A 17,773-nucleotide genomic window follows, 5' to 3' on the forward strand; every position below is an offset into this window, starting at 1 on the left:
TCTGGGGGGTGCCTTACTTTTTTCTTTCTCCTCTTTTCTGCAGGAAAGGGTTGTGACTATATCCGTATAGAAAATGGAAGAATGACTGATTATTTTGACCGGAACAAACCATTTCTAAGATGGGAGGGACAAACTATTGACTTTTATTGTTATCGTGGATTTCTGCCTGAAAACAGACAAATATGGCAGAGGGCTACATGCATCAATTCTAGCTTTGTCCCAGAACCAAAGTGTTTCAGTAAGTAATTTTTTCCCCTTTGCATTTTCTGTTGTGATGAGGAACACAGGAGATACCGCCAAGCATAAACAGAACAGGCTGGGGAGATGCTACTCTGACCTCGCTTTGACCTGGGAGAAGCAGCGCGCAGTAGCAATCTCAGCCTGTTCCTCGATTCTTCTGCCTGCTCGGTGCGACTTCTACTGCTGTCTCCAGGGGCCCTCAAGGCTGTTTCAGAGTCTATGGTTTGCAAAAGTCCGTGTACTAAAACCTTAAATGAGAGAGGTGAAGACCTGGGTCATTTTTTAAAACAAAAACAAAGAAAAAAACAGAAAAATAGAGTTTTTCCTCATCATCTTCTTGACATCTCTGTGAATTAGCTATCAGGTGGAGTATGAATTGCCTTCCAATAACCATGAATTATGAAACTAACTGCTCCTTTTGCTTTTAGAAATATGTGATCCTCCTCCACATTTTTGTCATGGTTACTTCGTTTATACTTATCAGAACAACTACATAGAGGGTGACAACATTACATTTGCTTGTTACGATGGATATTCTCCTGCAGAGCAGCAGTCAACAGTCAGGTGCACAAGAAATGGCTGGTCACCTGTTCCAAGGTGCATCCAACCAGGTAAGCTTTAGGATTGTCAGCTAAAAACTCCTGACCTGAAATTACTTATCATGCTTTGCTGTAGATATTTTTCTTGGTGCTTCCCACAATGGATCTATAAATGAGAATTTGTGATAATTGGCTTCCGGGGGAAGATGGCGGACTGAAGACAGCTTTGCCAACAAACAGAGCTGATGATTAGCAGCACAGTGTAAGGGAGCTGAAGCAGATCCACTCCCTTTGATCCTCTCTAGAACACAGAGAGAGACATGAGATTGCCCAAGCCATTCCCCCCCCATGGTTCCTCCTCTCCTCATGAAGAAACCGCAAGACAGAGGTCTCGGGGGGGGGGGGTACTGGGCGATGAGGGAATTCCATCATTGCTCCAGCTGCAAAATGGAGCCTTTTGAGGACAATAAGGTCATGCACTTTCCCTGCTAACTGCTTTGGGAAATGGCTTATTAATATATTGAAGGAAATTAGACTGCTTCGGAATGACAAGATTGGGAACACCATGTGAGTGAATGCCCTTAATCCTCAGTATAAGACTATGAAGATTCATTTTTATAATCTCCAAGAACTTAAAACAAACAGCCAGAAGTAAGGTAAGCCCTCTTCCTTAAGGGCTCCCCTGCTGCTCCAAGGAGCCGACTCTCCCACTTCTTCTGCCAGCCCCGCCAGTCCTGCCAGCCGATACCCAAGGCTTGCCAGGGCTGAGGGAGATGGAAGGGGTCATGTGTGAGGAAGGCTATGGAAATGTTGGAGGTCTTGGACTTTGAACATTAAGATTTTGAAGCTTTTTAAAAAAAATAAATGAATATACACTTGTAGAGAAGGGGGAAAGTTGAGTTTGGAGTCATAATACAAGCAATTTATAATGGCGTTTAGAGACATCTTTGAAGAACTGCATAGAGATCTGCGTCTTGGAATGGAAGTTCTGTCAAATATTGTTTCACAAAATCCATGTATGCAACCTTATTCTATCATTTTTTTTCTATCATTTTTTTCTATTTAACGGTAATAATGTGAATGGGAAGAAGCCTTCAACAGATCTTTTGAACAAATATATCTTCCATCATTGTTGGTTACTTATTTTTAATATCAAATCCAGCTGTTTGTTTTACTTTGTTTTCCTCAAATATATTTTCCATTAGTTATATGAAGCTGCAGCTGCTGCTGGAACATCATGAAAAAAAATTGGGATTTCAGAATTTATTATTACTATACAATAAAGTTCTTACATGGAAGCCCTCTGATTTCTCTCTTGATTGTGAACATTTCATTAAGGATATACAGTGCAGAACAGAATCTCACATTCCTCAGCCACAGTTCTCCAGATTATTCTGGTTTATGCATAGCACTGTTCCCAGAATCACATATGCTGAAGTTCATTCCACTGATGCAAGAAAGCACAAAAAGTTCATGCACACTGTGAGGGGGCTCTTTTGAAAATATTACAGATCACCAACGAGGAAAGTATCATTATCTTCCCTGTGTTTCCATCCATCCATCCATCCATCCATAAAACTGTTTTATTATAGAACAAATTTACTTCTTAACTTCTCACTTAACACTTATCTCTAAGCCAACTCCCAGAATTCTGGGAGTTGAAGTCCACCTATTTTAAGGTTGCCAAGGTTGAGAAATGCTGCTATATACTATACTATCTATATTAGTGCACTTATACCAAATCTATGAATCTTGCTTAAGTGTGTATCTGATTCCTAGAGAGTCTTATAAATTGTTCTTTTCTCCTGTGTTGCATCAGCTACTGTATAATGAAGTCATTAGTTCTCATTTAGCTATCTTGAAGGGAGGGGACAAGGAAGATGCTTTACCAGCTGCAGTCTGCCTGTAGGCTGCCAGCTTCTCTGCTGGAGTGGAGCAGATTGGCTGCTGTCCTACCAACAATTATTTCCCTTTCTGCTCTCCCACCTAACAAGAATCTCCTAATATATATCCACACTCAGGTGCTACTGGCATTTTCAATTTGTAATTGGGGACCAGGTATGGTCTAGTGCTCCTCAGGCTGCCTTAAAGTCTTGGAGGGGCAACACAATAAACAGAAGGAAAGACGCACATGACTGCCACAAGGCTGTCCTTCCACATGTACCATCTACTCCTCACCACTGCAATAGTCTCCTGCAATCATAATACATAAGGGAAAAATGATACCATTTTTGCAACCAAAGGCAACAGTGCTGGACAACATCATGTTTATTTGGTCAAAGACTAGCACAAAATAAAAACAAAGCAACAAACAAATAGAAAATACAAAGCTACAACCCCCAACCCAACCCAAAATACACCTCAAGAGGGAGAAGGAACTAGCATAATAGTGTATTATGACATATACACTCTAAGAACAGAGTTATTCTCCAGAGGATAATATTTTTAACATTAAAACTATAATATATAAGACTAAGGCACAAAGAACCTAAAACCATTACAAAATAGTTGCTAAAATTGATAATGTAGTATTTTAACAATATAACTATAATCTATAAAACTGAAAAATGATGCAACTGAAGGAAAGATGACAATACTGATCCCTAAGTGGAAGTCAGTACTATTTTAATCTTCTTTCCAAGTCATCTGGCCAGCCATTTTGTAACACCAAATGCTGGTCCAGATGGGCCTTTAGACTGAGCCTTGCCCATTCTAATTAAAATATTATCCTTTTCTACACCCAAAGTTCCCAAATTAATGGGCAGAAGCCCATTAATTTGGGAACTTTGGGTGTAGAAAAGGATAATATTTTAATTAGAAAATGAAAAAGAGCGCCTGTAGTCATGGAAAAACTTAACTGACTATCCCAGAAGGCAAGTGAGAAAAAGAAAGAGTGATTAGCTTGTCACTGTCCATATTATCCCAGATGTCACTCACTCTTTCCTTATTCTAAAAGGGTGCTTATGCTATTGGCTCATCTACTTAAGCCAACAGAGATCCTCCATTGCATCCTAGCAGCTCTTAACCAATCTTGGCTGAATTCAAAACATCTAAGTACAATTGGACCTGGTTAATACTTATGCAGAAGACTATAAGGACTGTAGGCTAGAAAACTCCTTAACCCATGTGAGAGGGTTCATGGATGAGTTTGAGGCAGTATTCCCCACAGAAGATGTCAAGGTGTGGCACATCTCAGCTCAGCTCAAGGGAGAGGCAGAAGACTGGCTTGTCAAGTTGCATGATGCCGAAGAGCCAGAATTAGAAGACTTCCCAAGTTTTATGAGCACCTTGAGGGAGAGGTTCAAAGACCCACTCTCCAGGATGATAGCCAAGACGAGCTTATAGCATATTAAACAGGAAACCCATCAGTTTCTGAATATGCCATGGAATGCAGGAGATTGGCAGGGAAGTTGACAGATTGGCCAGAATCGCTGAAGACTACTTCCAAGAGGTCTTGCACCCCAAGATTTTAGAGTGGTCCCTAGCCAGAGGGAAACCAGAGTCCCTGAGAGGTTGGATCTGCCTTGCTGGCAAAGTAGAAGACATGAGGCTTCATGTTAAGTGTAAACAAAGAACCTAACCGATCGAAAAGAAACAAGGGTCTCCGGTCATTTCCTTTGTGAGGAAAGAGGCGTGTGGGCTTCGGGACGACAAGAGGGCACCCTGGATGAGAAGAGGATTATGCTTCAAGTGTGGCAAGGAAGGCCATCGCATTACTAATTGCCCACTGTACACAACCCAGGTGAGAAGCAAGGCCGGAGACAACAATGCTAAGACCAAAGAGCAGAGGAGTGGCCACCAGCATAGTCAAGGAAAGAGGTGGCCACATGTCTTGTGGAAAGGGGGATGTGACTGAGGAGGAAGCTGAGCTGTCGGGAAATGACAAGAGCCTGTTCTAAGCAGCACTGAAGGGCAGGCTGTACCAGGTGGGTGCGTAGATCCAATGGTGAGTGGAAGTTGCCCAACGATGCTTGTGGGATTGCAATTAGAGTCATTAGGGGGTCATGGCAGCATGGAAATAGTAGGGATGCTGGACTCAGGGTGTACCAGATGCCTCATGCATCCCATCTTCATAACTGGGCTATGACTGAGAGTGGGGAAACTGAGAGATCTCATCAGTTTCATCCAACTTGATGGGATGGAGATGAAAGAGGGCCCAGAAGAATATTACACTGAAGAGGTTCAAATGTGAATAGGAAGCCATGAAGAGACTTTGAGATTTATAGTGGCTCCTATCTCTAATCAACCTATAGTATTGGGGCTGGCTTGGCTGCAAACGCAGAACCCCCAAGTGAATTGGGCCACTGGGCAATTAACTTTTACTGATGGGACCTATAAGGGTTTAATCCTTAGAGAGCCGAGAGTTAAATCTGAACTAATAGGGGCAGTATCCGAGATGTGGGGGGAAGTAACAGAAGAGGAGGATGACTTTGTTTCCATGCAGTACAGAGATTTAAAAGAGGTGTTTGGGGAAGTAGAGTTGAACCTGCTCCTGCCCCCATGGGAAATCAGACTGTTCTATAGAACTGGAACCAGGGGCCAAGTTGCCTAAGACTAAACTTATTCCATGACTCTCAAGGAGATGGAGGCTTTGTGGGAATTTGTTGACAAGAACTTAAAATGAGGTTTCATCCACCCTGCCACTTCATCAATGGCTGCGCCTGTCCTATTCAGAACCAAGGAGGATGGATTGCTGAGACTACGCACTATATAGGGCATTGAACACTATGTGTACTTCCAATAAATACCCCTTGCCACTGATGAAAGACATGTTGGCTCACCTATCAAAAGGGAAGATTTTTATCAAATTAGATTTAAGGGAGGCATACTTCCGAGTTCAAATCCAGGAGGGAGATGAGTGGAAATTGATTGCCAATTTGGTTCTTTTGAGTATTTAGTAATGCCCTTCAGATTGAAAGGGGCCCCTAGGGTCTTCATGCAATTAATAAATGAAATGTTACATGACTTGTTGTATTGGGGGTGTTAGTCTATCTAGATGATACCCTGATTTACACTGGAAGAGCATGTAACTTTGGTTAGAGAAGTACTAAAGTGGTTATTACAGAATCAGTTGAATGCCAAACTGTCAAAATGTGAATTCCATAAGGAGCAATTAGACTGTCTTGGATATCGGTCATCACGTAAAGGGATCAAGATGGATCCAGATGGATGCTTTGAAGAGTACAGTAGGTATTCAATCGTGGTTGTTCAGTGGACCATTAGACTGCAATCCTATGCATCATTACCTGTAAACTATTTGGCAGGGAGGAATTGTTGTAATAGACATGCATAATCTTGCCTTGTGAGCATATTACTTTCTCATAGCACAAGGTTCAGAGTAAACATTTATGAATGAACAGAGAGATTTGAATGTTGCTGTGTGGAGGTAATCTGAAGATTCAGAGCATTCTTGTCACAATATGGCAACCATTTCCTAGGCTATGTGTATTTCTCATACTGCAGTTGCAGTGAAATCAAAGCACCAAGCCTTATGCCAGATGTCAACATAAATAAATTCTTTTTTATAAAGCTTTATTAATTTTCAAGATATAATTAAAACACAAAATACAGAATATAGGACAGATAGAACACAAATCTAAAAAAGAAACAGGAAAGACTAAAACAGTGCAAGAATAGACAGAAAAAACATATAAGACAGGTGGCTTCTGACCTTCTCACACACAGATACAAAAGTACATAGAAGTCAATCTCTTACTATTAATTAAACATTTACTAACATTATTTCTCTAAAGTCCAACAATTTAATCATCAAAACCCAAAATCAAAACTTCAGTTTTTTGTGTTACAAGCAAATAGAAACAAATCCAGTTACCGTATTTTCTCTTATCAATGCTGTCAGTTTAGCCATTTGCGCCAGTTCCGTCAACTTAATCATCCAATCCTCCACTGAGGGAATTTGTGCATCCTTCCATCTTTGAGCATATAAGAGTCTTGCTGCTGTTATCATATATAAGAACAGAGTTCCATGTTGCTTCTCAAGCTGTTGGTCCATCAAACCCAAGAGAAACAGCTCTGGTTTCAATTGTAAGTCCACTTAAAATGAACCAAAACATCTCTTGGTTTATTATTTACAGCTGCATATCTTGAACTGATGCGAAAATTTTATCTAATTCATCCTCCATTCTATCTTCCTCCCAATCCAATAATTTTGCCAAAGGCGACATTTTTTTTCCTTTGAAAAAATATTTTTTTCAACAGTATTCTCCCCTTTCACCTCAGGAACTCCTCTCAGTCTCAGAGAAAAAAAATCCAGGTCCCTAAGTTCTAACAGAGCCATTTTATCAAGCTCTTTTTCTCTCTCTTGCTCAGTATTATCCATCTTAGTTTCTAACACCTCCACTTGATCTGTTACTTGTTTCATCTCTCCAGCAGTTTTTTCCATGTGATATTCAATCATTTTCTCAAAGTGTCCATATTTATTTTCCATCTGTTTCTCAAAGTCAGAATATATTTTTCCATTTTCTTCTCAAAGGCATCAAAAGATTGTTTAAAGGTATTAGAAATTTCATCAATCATATTCCTCATCATCTTCCCATCATCAGAACCACAACAAGGTGGTCTCCTAGAAGCCATGATTAGTTCCCTCTGATGGCTAAATTTAGCCAATACAACCAAATCTTAAAGTCAGTGGAAAAATACTAGAGACTGAGATTGTTCAAAAGTGGAAGTCTTGCCACTAGAGGTGTTTACAGGAAGTATCCAATTAACTTGTTAAGAAAAGAGCAACAACACTCACTTTCTCACGATAGCCATGAAAGTTACGATTCCAAAAGGAAACAGTAAAAATACCGCCAATTAAATCCAGAAACATATATAGTCCTTTGCGTCTATAAAATAAATCCACAGTTCAGCTTCCAGTTCTTCTTGCCCAAAACCAAGTTCAAGTGCTCAACATTTAAGTTTCAGAAATAGTGTAAAAGTTACCAAGAGAAATCTCATCTCTGTGTTGGAAAAAGCCTCCTTTGAACAAAGAAAAGGCAAATAAATTTGTGCATTAAGAAATGGGGTGGTCAGTTTTAGAGTCCATTTAAATGGCTGTAGCGTGGCTTGGGAAAGGATGACACTCCCACCTCCCAGCTGATCACTCACCACTCCATCTATAAACTCCATTTACGATCTTCTGGCTATGATCAGCCATCCAGAGGGCACAGGGGGTAATTCCTGGGGTTTCCCTTTATCCAGGGAACACTTTTGGGCTCCAGAGGATCCTGCCTGAGCCCTAAAATGCCCTGCTGCCAGGTCTACTTGCAAAGCCAATTCTCAAAGAGACACTATTCGAAGCACTGTTCCCACCGGAAGCCCACATCAATAAATTCTGTGAATGTCTCTCCTTTAGAATGCTGTGCTAAAAGCAACCCAAAAGAGAAAGAATACTCACAGTTCTAGAAATGGCCACATTGTATTATTAAAACTGAATTGGAAAAATGGCAGAATGAAAAATAATCAAATTGTTCTCAATAGTTTGGAATCAGAAGAGGAAATAATCAAGAACTTCCTCTGCATATCTGTCTCTAGTCATAGTTCTCTGAGAAGCATTTTAGCCTAGCCTTGCTCCCCATCTCTGCCAGTATTAAAACAAAAGGGGAACTGCTTTTCTAAATAGCTGAAATGTTCCATGCAAAGAGAATTTCCCAGCTTCCTTATGAGGGTGTTTCCTGGGAAGACACAACAGTAGAAAACACTGTCAATCACCTGTGGGTACTAGATGAAGCATATATGGGAGGAGACATCATTTCAGAATTCAGAAGTTTGTAGCTAATAGCTGTAAAGATTAAGCCCGTGTACTTTCTGGGTAACTGGTAGTTGGGTTCTCCTTTCCTAATTAACAATACATCTAAGCATTGTTTAAAGGAAAAGGTGCTATATGTAAGACAATTTTGCGCTCTGGCCCTTAATTTAACAAGATATATGTCACATGGGGAGATCTTTATTTTCCAAGAGTGAATTCAGCTTGCATATCAAGTTGAAGAAAGATTGTCCTGAGTTCTGACAACAAATGTCATCTGAGCTTCAGGCACCAGAGCCAAGCCCAAACTTTGACATATGATTTATTCAAGTCTTACTGATTTCAGTTAAATCTCTTCTGAGCATGAATAAATCTGCCCCTAGCTCATTTTGTCTGTGTGCGTATGCAGTTCAAAGGGAGCCTTCACATTGTGCTTTAACATAGGACCTCTTCAATGCAGCCCCAGAATGTTGTGGATTCTCCATCAGAGCCATCCCCTTATGTCACACTGGCTTCTTGGCTGGCTTTTGACAGCTGCTGAGGAAGTGTGCACATGCAGAGAAGACATTTCCACAGAAGCAAAGCTGCTGTGCAGCTGCCTCCCTCAGTGTTTCAGTTGGAGGCATCAAAGCAGAACCTCTGACTTTCCCAACTGAGGGAAAGCAGATTGCTCCAAAAAAGTCAAAGTGGTTCCACCAAAGAGTGCCAATTCACAGAATCCTAAATGAAAGACTATGAAGTTGTTTAATTAATTTTGAAAAAAAAAGCATGCACTGTTTATCATTTCTTTGTTTGGTTTTTACAGAGATCTGTCCAAAACCCATTGATGAGAATATAATCTTTAATGCAAGTAAATCAGTTTTCTTCTTGGAGGAAAATTTGTTCTATGAAGTAAAGATGGATATGAAACTATTGAAAAAAACCACAAGGGGCCACTCAGTATGCGAAGAAAATGGGTGGGACCCAAAACCTGAATGTGTGTGTAAGTTGATAAAGTGACATTTTGTAAGGCAAATTAGAAGGTTAGCATTTGTTTTTACAAAATCAGACATGTATAAAAATTAACAAGATGGCCAATGGAGCATCATAATGCAAATCCCTTCTCTTGCATCACCATGCTGTGTCTGCCATCTTGACAATTTTGACCCCAGCCCCATGAATACCACTGAAGACTTTATGGAGTTTTACATATCCATTTTCAGAAGAAAATGTCATTGTTTGCTTTCCCTACTTGTACAACTGTGAGTTTGTATGTAAATAAAAGTATCCATCACTTTTGGCCAAACTCTAAATCCCTAGGTTTCTAATTTTCTGTCCTGAGACGCATTTTGCAAATATTTTGGTGAAAATATTGATTGTAGATACATTTCTTTAAAATGCAGTTAATTTTTTTTTTGGTATTCTGTTGAACATTGTCTTTAGCAATAATCTGTGAAGTTCTATTTCTGGAGAATGGAGAGACAATGCCAAAAGAAGATCAATTTCTGCACTAAACTGTGGTGCAATTTTCTGGTCAGGGAGGATACACAAGAGTTGGGCCTGACTCTGCTCAACGTTATCACTTTGGATGGTCTCCACCACATCCAACCTGTCAAGGTATACATTATGCAGGAAGCTCAATGACAGCTACACCCCATTGGGATTAATAGAGCAGGGGACAAACAATCTAAGACAATTTTAGGGATAGAATGGCATCAGCAGCATATGTTCAATTCTCCCGAGTGCCATCCCTATCCCATGTTTTATCCAATAAATAGTTACTTTTCTATTATTTGAAACACAGATTAAATATTGGTGAAGTAGAAGCCAGGTGGCAGGGCCTGATCTTTTATGTCTTTTCTGCTTCAATATTGATTCTAGGTATCATATACTAAAACTGACCTGTGGACTTAACTTGTAAAGCTACTTATATGGAAACACGTATCTATTATGAGTAAAGAGATTCAAGATTGGAATGATAATGCTTTTCTAGAAATCGTCTGCTCTTCTCAGCTGCCAGGTAATATTTCACATGGTAACCTTATTGGTAACATCCGTGAAGAATATCAACATGGTGAAAAATTGGAATATGGATGTGATATCTCATTTGTAATCACTGGACCAAAGGCAATAGTGTGTATTGATGGGGAGTGGACATCTTTACCAGCACGCATAGCTAAGCTTCAGCTGCTAGAAACATGTGTTCAGAAGGAAACATTATATATGCGGATAAACCAGAATTTCTAACTCAGCCGTATCCATTGCTGTATTCTACTAACACATTTTTGCTGATGGCATCCTGGAATTTTCCATCAAATGAGATTCAAAATTAACAGTAATATAAGAATGTCTACACTGAAGGATATAGAACAAGCACATACTGTTGGTTAATTCTAATAGTATGAATAATACCTGAGTACTTTACATGTCTTAAATAGGTTACAGTTTGTTTGTTAACAATGTTTATAGGCCATTCCAATCAAATGATTCTGGATGGTGAATAGAAGAATCTCAGAATACCAAACTCCTCAAAATAATGATGACTAAAACCCACATGGATCAGGTAGCCCAGTTCTATTCTCACTAGGCATACAAACATTGAGAGCCCTTTCAAAAAGAAAGGCTTTTACAAGCTTCTTGAAGGTCATGCTCAGGGGGCCAAATGTATCTTTGGGGACAGTGTGTTCCTACTGAGAAGTCCTCACTTCTAACCCATATACCTCGTAATTCACACAGGGGCTGTATCTTAAGCAGGATTTCTCTAGATGATCTGACAGGATGGGCACAATTATTTTGGTCAAGGTGTTTCCTAAGCTAGCATCCCTATAGAACTTTAGAGGTAATAATCAAAATTTTGAATTCAGCCTGGAAGCCTGCTGCCAACCATGTAGTGACTGTAAGATAAATTTAATTCTGCACTGGCAGAGCCCACCCACATTGAATTTCGTACCAGGTGCAACTTCTGGGTCAGCTTCAAAGACAGCCCATATAGAGCACATTGCAGAAATCCAACTGTGTCATGGTGAGGATGTGAGTCATTGTTGCCTTGGTCCAGGCAATGCCATAAGTGGAGAAAGAGCCAAATCTGGGGAAAGTCCCCTTTGGCCATCTGCTCAGGTTACAGATTTGCTCAAACCTTGAGTGAATATGGCCACCTTTATCAGCAAGAAACCTGCAAAAGAAACCTGCAAAACCCGCAAAAGAAACTTAATCAGCAAGAAACCTGCAGAAACAAAAACAAAAAAAGTTTCAGGATGAATATCCCTGGAGTAGGTTTTTTCATACTGATATTTGAATGTTGACATTCAAGAGTTCAGGCAATAGCAGTCAATAGTCATTGTTTATATTACAGCCATAATGAAATAACCATTTGTACAATTCCAAGAAGTATCCAAGAATTTACTTGAAATGTAATGTCATGTTCCCCGTTGCAAGGCATATGTGCATCACAACAGGGAACATGCACATCAGGAAAGAGGAAGAGAGAACCATCATCCCTTAAACACACACATCACCCCTTAAGCACCCAAACCCATAAGTAAATCACCAGGACAATAGAAGGGCACCTCAGACTGGACATGGAAACCATCAGCAAGATCGAGGGAACTCCCACCCATTACCCCGGGGGACGCACCTGCACCGGGCGAAGGCAAGAAGACAAAGAGGATCGTCGGAGATCGCCCCAATCACCCATCACCGAACCCATTACCACTCTAATCCCCCATCCGGACCTGGCTTGGAGGACAATAGGGGGTGGAGGGGGACAAGGTCCGCCACTGGGGTATAAACGGGATGCCCTGCCACCCCTCACATATCCCCGTCTTTCTCTCTGCATGCATTCCGTTTCAATAAAGCCGGAAATCCTTAGACCCTCTAAGTGAGTCCGTGTTTTATTCGAAGCGAGGCTGCCCTGACATGTAATCATATATATATATTATTTATTTATTTGTGTGTGTACATATACACAACCTCATCCAATTTAAGCAAACTTTTTTCATTTAAAAAAAGTTTATTTCATGTGAATTGCTTTGAAGGAATTAAAGGTTTCACGTTTTCATTTGTAATTCCTTGAACAATTTTCAACAGAGGAAGGACAAACCTGTGGGCTGCTGCCAGATAGTCTAAATGGATTTCCCTTAACTAGTGCAGCTGTATACCAGCATGGTGAAACAGAGAGATATCAGTGTAAACCTCACACTACCCTTGTTGGAACCAACCCAGCCAAATGCCTTCACGGTCAATGGGAATTACCTTCATGTATCAGTAAGCTACAGTATTGTAAGAAAAGAAGTTCAAATGAGTAGACAGTTCCTAAATTGCACTGGACATTACTTGCTCATGAATGAAATTAGTGTTGGTGAGAGCAAACACCACACGTTGCATAGGAAATTGGGTCTGCTAACTCGAGTTTTGATTTAACGCTAAGCCTTTTCTAAAGAGCAGGTCATTATTTCTTTGACCTCCTAGTCATCCCTCAGCCTTAGTGGCAGGAATGGAGAAATGTTCCATCGAGGCTTCAAGCATTTACTGCAGTACAGTCCACAAAACATTTTCTATATTAAAATTATCCTTTGAATTGAAAAGTTTTAGAAATCCTAGAGTACCACCAGGTAGTAATTCACCTGCATCATGTATTTCCAGTGAGTCCCCAAAGCTAAGCTGCTCAGCATCCTCTAAGGTGGTCTAGGAGAAGCTAATTATGAGAATTAGATTCTTTATGTGGACACACTGCCTTGTCCTGGGCTAGTCATGCCAGAGGTATGTAACTCATTTTCTTTATTAATTACCAGAAATATTTGACTGTGGTCAAAAACCATGATCAAGTTTTGTTTTGACTTTATTATTGGAACTTGAATCCTATTTGCATTTTTAGGTTACACAACAAAATGTACACACCCAAAGAACATTGTACCAAATGTTCTTCTTGCAAAGCAGTTTAAGACCAATGACATTGCAACTTACTGCTGTGGTTCCAAGCATCATAAAGCAAAATGTGTTGATGGAATATGGTTCCCCGAGCCAGAGCACAAAGGTACTATTTATTTATTTATGTATTTTCTATCCCACCTTTATTACTTTAATAAATAACTCAAAACGGCGAACATACCTAACACTCCTTCCTCCTCCTATTTTCCCCACAACAACAACCCTGTGAGGGGAGTTGGGCTGAGAGAGAGGGACTGGCCCAAGGTCACCCAGCTGGCTTTCATGCCTAAGGTGGGACTTAGAACTTTTATCACATATCTGAAAGAGTGAGGTCCAGCTGTGGAAACAGCAGTAAATGACTATTGATGAATGAGGCTAAACAAATTTAAATCCAGGCACTTTGTAGAGAAACTCTATAAATAATTCTTGAAATAATTATTAGATTCTCTATTATAGACAAACATGGAAAGACTCCACTGCAGGTAAAGAAATGCTTTATAGGTAGTCCTCATTTAACAACCACAATTGGGACCAGCACCTCTGTCGTCAAGTGAAGCAGTCACTAAGTGAAACTACAACTGTGCTTATGATTTTATTTCAGCTTTTCTTTGTTTTACAGACCTGCAAAGATTGGTCACAAAGTTACTTTTTCATCACCATTGTAACTACAAACAGTCTCTAAGCAAGGCAGTCGCTAAATGAGGACTACCTGTATCTGATTTAAGATTAATCCTTGAAGTTTAAGATATACTTGCTGATTGTGTTACATAATGTAATACTCTATTTTGGACTAGACTGAAGGGAATTCAAGAATATAGCTCTGTTTACACTACTCATTTTATATGTTTTGTATATTTATTTATTTATTTCCAGTACTTCTGTACTATTGCAGTTACATTCCTTTAGGCAAGTTACAAATAAGAAAACTAAGAAGAAGAAAAACCCTAATTTTTTTAATAGCTTGTCAGGATGGAGGCCGAGTCCAAGGTAGAGGAGGGTGAGCCGTTGATAACTAAGACAACTAAGATGTCTCCATTTCTTGCTAATTGGGGGTTCCACCCTTGTTCCTTTCCTCTGGAGCCCCAGATTCATCGGTGCTGGCCGCCAACCAATTTCTACAAGAACTTCAGGCCAGTCACCAGGCTGTCCAAGAGCAGCTAGATAAGGCAAAGGCAGACTATAAATGCTTCACAGACCATCACAGGCAACCTGGACCACCTCTAAAAGTTGGTGACGTAGTCTGGTTATCCACAAGACACCTAGTGTCTTCATGTTCTTCTTGCAAGTTGGACCACTGTTTCCTGGGACCATTTCCCATTGTGGCTATTGTCAACCCCATCACCTTTCGGGTTACCCTGCCACCACACATTCGAGTGCACCCTGTCTTTCACTGGTCCCTGCTCATTCCAGCCTCAGAGTCTAGCCCCCTCAGAACCAGGAAACAACCACCCCCTCCAGTTGTGGTCAGTGGTGAAACCAGGTATGAAGTAGCCAGGATTCTGGACTCACGCGTACGCCATGGCTGCCTCCAGTATTTAATTGACTGAGCAGAATACGGACCAGATGAATACTCATGGGAGGATTCTTCAGATATGCGTGCCCCGCTACAAGTCTGACAATTCCACCAACAGTATCCACGTAACAGACCTCAAACTTGAGGGGAAGTGGGTCCTGTGGGGGGGGGGATAGTGCCAGGATGGAGGCAGAGTCCAAGGTGGAGGAGGGTAAGCTGTTGAGAGAAAAAGAGGGGGTGAAATTCAAATTGGAGGATGAGCTGCCAATTGGAGACAGTCAGGGGACAGGCTCACTGCCACCTATCAGCGCATGTAAAAGAAGGTTGGAGAGGCAGGCCGAGCAGAGAGAGGCACAACTGGCTCCCACTCAAAAATGGCAGGAAAATCACTTAAAGGTGCCAGAAGCAGGAACAGGTTGCTGGAGACAACTGTTCATGCAACCTGACCATGATGCCTCTTGTTGCCATGAATTGCGACTCCACGCCAGACCTCGCACCTGAACATCGCCTTGCTGCCACACCAGATCTCACACCCGAGCCTCGCCTTGCTGCCACACCAGACCTCACACCTGAGCCTTGCTTTGCCTTGCCGCTGCACGGATCTCAGCCTCCAAGACCAGCCCTGCTGCTGAACCAGCCCTTGTTCTTGAGGTTTGCCTTGCCTTGCTGATGCGCTGAACTCAACCCTCAAGACCAGCCTTGCTGCTGAATCAGCCCCTTGTTCTTGAGACTGCCTTGCCTTGCTGTTGTGCCTTCAGATTCTGCTGAGGCTAAGTCAGTTGTCACCTCAGATCCACATTACCATGCATCTGGAAGAGCCTGCCCCTTGGATGCAGGACTGCTGGCTTGTTGACTCCTGCTTGTTCCAGGTTAATCAGTTCAGTTACTGTGTAATAAATAAAATTGTAAATAAATAGAGCTTCTTTCACACCTCATCCATGTCCAGTCTAGTTGGCCAGGACATAGCCCTAAAACTAATTAAAATTTAAAATAAACCATTGCCAATTGAATAGGAAGCAAAGGATACATGTTAGTCTCCAAATTTAAGTTATAAAAGCCATGTTTTAATCTTTTGCTGAAAGATGACAAAATGTGAGCTAGCTTGTTTCTCAAGGAGGACTATATTGCAGAAGATCAGGACAGTAACAGAGAGGCTCCCTACACTTCCTGACCCCTTCAACTCCTAATCTTCCAGAATCTGGAGTATGCCCTATCAAGCAGAATGGACAACCTGTTCTGCTTTGCCTTTACATGTTGCTTGTAATGATCGCTTTCTATTTCTCTATTGGAATAAAATTTATTATATGAAGACACAAATGAAGACCCATATATTCTCTCTTGTACACTGGATAGCAGACATTTGCTACTTTTGCAGTCGGCTGAAACAGCAAACTGGGTGAAATAATCAGAATTTATGTGTCACATTAGAATTGCTACTAAGGATCTTTATGCTCTGAGTCCTTATCTGCTTGGCCACTAGTATTATCTTGTGCCATACAATAAGCATGGAAATCTGGAAATAACACAATGTAAGAACTGTCACCTTTTAGTTCAATAAAAACCCAACTCATGCATAATTAGAAAATGCAGATTCCAGGTTTAACGAAACAAAAGTGCAGATCGAAAGAAAAGCTGTGATTGAAAAAGCGCACCAAGAATTGCTCCTTAAAACATTCCAGTATCAACCCTCCCCTCCCTTTCAAGCCTCTTCCTCATCCGTCTTCCAACGGTCAGCCATACTAGGCACAGATGTCTCAGCTGGAGTGACCTTGGCTTCCTCCATCTAACCAAAACAAAGTAATTCACACTCTTGCCAGTTTTCCCCCTCCCATGTTCCAACTTGACATATGTTGATTCATCTTGGCCGACAAACATGATCAGGCGTTCAGCAATCGTTTGATTGTGGAGTCTGACACACAAATTCCAAAAGCATTATCTTAAAAATATATGCTTATTAGTACAGTTTTTAGAAGTCCAGCTACCTCAGAATCTTGTTAAAAGCTATTTATTGCATGAGGAGACTTAGGAACCTGTCAGTTTTGATTAATTATGAAATACTCTATTCTTCAATGTTTTGCATATAATTTTAAAATATGCAGCCTACTTTTTTAATGTTTTTGTTAAGAATCCTGCCTTCCGCCACCTTGGCTTCCCAATGAGATCCATATAACCGAGATGAGAAAATATGAGCATAGAGAAGAGATCCACTTCAGGTGTAAGGAACATTTCCTCTTTCAAGGGCCAGAAAAGATAGAGTGCGAAGATGGAAAATGGCAAACACCTCCATGTCTTGGTTAGGATGCTTGACTTTTTATATTTAGCTTTTTAGACATGGGATGTGAAAGGAAGAATAAAAATCAAAATGCTGTAATATCCAGCCTCCTTGAAAACTCTCTGGGTAAGGAGAGGACGGGAGATCTCCCACATGTGTGTCATGGTTACTGTTCCAATGTTCCTGAAAAACATCATAATGGGTTCCCATGCCATGGGGCTGACACGAGTTGCTGTACGGGAGGAGGCTGCTCCTGTTCCTTGTACCAGGCTGCGATGCAAGGAGTGAAGAATGAGGAATGCATGTTTGTGTTATCTCGCTTTGTCAAGGACGTTTCCCGCAGACCAGCAGGAACCGTTAGGGGCACCTGGGGCATGGAATTGTACTGACTTTGGGGGGAGGGATTGGGAGTTGCTTGGGGATTTATTGGGAGACATCCCGTGCTTTTACTATTCTCAGCTTTGCTTGTGATCCTGCATACTATTCATTATTAAATCAGATATCCATGAAAGCCCTGTGTGAGTCTGATGGTCATTTTGAATAGGCAATCATTACAT

The 17,773-nt window shown here is 40.9% G+C and overlaps 1 pseudogene; it reads left to right on the forward strand.

Annotated features, from left to right (window-relative positions):
• Positions 1 to 767: 767 nt before the first annotated feature.
• Positions 768 to 16,272, forward strand: LOC134494633 (complement factor H-related protein 5-like; annotated as a pseudogene).
• The last annotated feature ends 1,501 nt before the right edge of the window (positions 16,273 to 17,773 follow it).

This window comes from Candoia aspera, chromosome 3, assembly GCF_035149785.1.
Source record: "Candoia aspera isolate rCanAsp1 chromosome 3, rCanAsp1.hap2, whole genome shotgun sequence".
Classification (NCBI taxonomy): domain Eukaryota; kingdom Metazoa; phylum Chordata; class Lepidosauria; order Squamata; family Boidae; genus Candoia; species Candoia aspera.